The 2,666-nt window shown below is 49.1% G+C and overlaps 1 pseudogene; it reads left to right on the top strand.

Moving 5' to 3' along the window:
* The first annotated feature begins 423 nt into the window (after positions 1-423).
* LOC143927956 (protein LSM14 homolog B pseudogene) lies at positions 424-2,195 on the top strand (annotated as a pseudogene).
* Positions 2,196-2,666: the final 471 nt, after the last annotated feature.

The raw sequence follows: 2,666 nt of genomic DNA on the forward strand, positions 1-2,666 counted from the left end.
TTCTGTCAGAGTCGCCTCCGTATAGACGGAGATCCGACTTGGAGGCGACCTCCATTGAAATCAATGGGTACCAGCCGCCTACAAGTCGGATTGAAGTAGTACAGGAACCTCTTCTGAAGTCGGAGCGACTTCAGTAGCGTGCATTAAGACGGCTCTCATTCACTTACATTAATTTATAAATGTTGTCCGACCTGAGGCGACTAGGAGCGACCTGAAGTCGGATCTGAGTCGCCCCTGTGTGAACCGGCTCTTAGTTGCTTACCATGGACTGTTTTATTTGAGATGACACACAAATATATACAGCAGGCTTACTGTCAGGGAATTAGTAGACCAGACTGGGTGGACTGCACAGCGGAAACCAGAAACGTATGTAAGTGAATAAAAATTGTGTTTATTTAAATAGGTAACAAGTGGTCCGGGGGGGGTTCCGCAGGTGGGAAGGTGTGTGGAGGGGCTGCCTGAGAAGACTGGAAGGATGAGCTCGGGAACGCCGTACATCGGGAGCAAGATCAGCCTGATCTCCAAGGCGCAGATCCGCTATGAGGGCATCCTCTACACCATCGACACCGAGAACTCCACTGTGGCCCTAGCCAAAGTACGATCCTTTGGGACTGAAGACCGTCCGACTGATATTCCAGCATCCCCTCGTGAAGAGGTTTATGAATATATCATCTTCAGGGGTAGTGACATCAAAGATATTACGGTGTGTGAGCCCCCTAAGGCCCAGCATGCCTTGCCCCAGGACCCAGCCATTGTCCAGTCATCATTGAGCTCTGCTTCAACATCGTCCTACCAGCAGTCCGTGCCTTACAGTCCGTTCCATGGCATGCCATCGTATGGTCAGCTGGCGGCTTCCTCTCTCCTTGGCCAGCAGTATGCTGCATCCTTGGGACTTGAGAAGCTGGTAAGTCCTTTGGCCTCAGCCGCGGAATCCAGCTCCTCCTCTTCCCCATCTCCACAGCCTGCTCTGGCGGATCCTGACATACTGGCGGAGCCTCCGCACCTCACCTCAAAGGGAGGTGGCTTCCCATCTGTCCCGGTACGGAGGAGTCCAATGGTAGAACAAGCGGTTCAGACTGGTCCAATGGAGAATCTGGCACAGAAGAAGGTGCAGCTGCCCAAAGGACCCCCTGTAAGTCAGCGAAGGAACAGACCGGGCCAGGCATTGGGCCAGGCACCACCACCACCGCCTGCACAGATTAATGTACCAGCTCCTGCTACACAGGTACAGAATACAGTGAATGACGAGAACAGACGACCCCCCAGACGGAGATCAGGTAACAGACGGACAAGGAACCGTTCTCGGGGTCAGAACCGCCCAACGACTATCAAGGAGAACACCATAAAATTTGATGGAGACTTTGATTTCGAGAGCGCCAATGCTCAATTTAATCGTGAGGAACTGGACAAAGAATTCAAAGATAAGCTCAACTTCAAAGATGACAAGCCGGAGAAGGAGGGGGACGAAAAGGGAGATTCTGGTGTGGAGACCCAAAATAGTGATGGGAACCCTGAGGAGGAATCTTTGGGGCCGAATATTTACTATGACCGGTCCAAGTCATTCTTCGATAACATTTCCTCGGAGATGAAATCCAGACGAACTACATGGGCAGAGGAGAAAAAACTCAACACTGAAACATTTGGGGTCTCTGGAAGGTTCCGCCGAGGACGCAGCTACCGCTGTGGATTCAGAGGAGGTAGGGGTGGCGCAGCTCCTCGAAGAACCCAGGCAACGCAGAGGGCCGGCACTGGGAGAGTGTGAAGACCTCTGCAACCACCATGGACAGAAAAGGGGGTTCTCATGTCCCTAGACTGACCTGTCTTCCATAAGTTTTCTTCCCTGACGCATTGTAGCAGTCCTGTAACCCTGCGCCAGGCAGGCTTAAATCCTGCCATTGCTTTTCATCCATGTAACACTGTATAAGCCACAGAGCAGACTTGACACAAGAGCTTGTGCATATGAGGAATGATCAATGCTGAGACTATGGGGGATGATATGTGGCACTTAAGTTAAGGTGAGCAATTATGTTTTGTGCCCCTAGCAAAAAGTAATCTCTTGATTTACTCTTTACAAATCACTTTTTTTTGTTTTGGGAGGAATGCATTCCCCTTTGCAAGGGGGAGTTTTAATGCCCTTTGGTCTGCACTCAGATGAGTGATTATGCTCACCATTAAACACTACTTTTTTTTTTTTTTGTGGGGTACCATCCAAACTTATGACATGAGGAAACGAAATTGTATCAAAGCTTTAAGGGTGGCAGGCACTTAGTTTACCCCTCGTTTTTTGATTTCCAAAGCACTTAGTACTGAGGTTACAGTGCAGCCAGGTAAAAGGGGTCCTGTATACAGAAATATCGCTCATTGCTCAGGATAGAAGTATGGCAGCTACCATTTTTAACTTGTTTAAGGTGCACTAGTTAGTCACTGAACTGGTGCGAGTATTTGCATATTGGGTGTACAAATGAGTGTGTATTGTGCAGTCAAGCAATGGAAGGACAGTGACTGCACCTTCAAAAAGTTGTCAATGGAGCTCCCATGTTACCCAGAATTGTTCCTTACTGACTGCCATAAATTGTGGAACAGTCACATGCACAGTTCAGGCAAGTGTATTGCTAGTGCTCAATTCTGATTGGGTGATCATGGCTTACAAAACTGGCCAATACAGC

Source organism: Lithobates pipiens, unplaced genomic scaffold (genome assembly GCF_037356315.1).
Source record: "Lithobates pipiens isolate NorthernLeopardFrog02 unplaced genomic scaffold, aLitPip1_a1.2 Scaffold_23, whole genome shotgun sequence".
In the NCBI taxonomy this organism is placed as follows: Eukaryota; Metazoa; Chordata; class Amphibia; order Anura; family Ranidae; genus Lithobates; species Lithobates pipiens.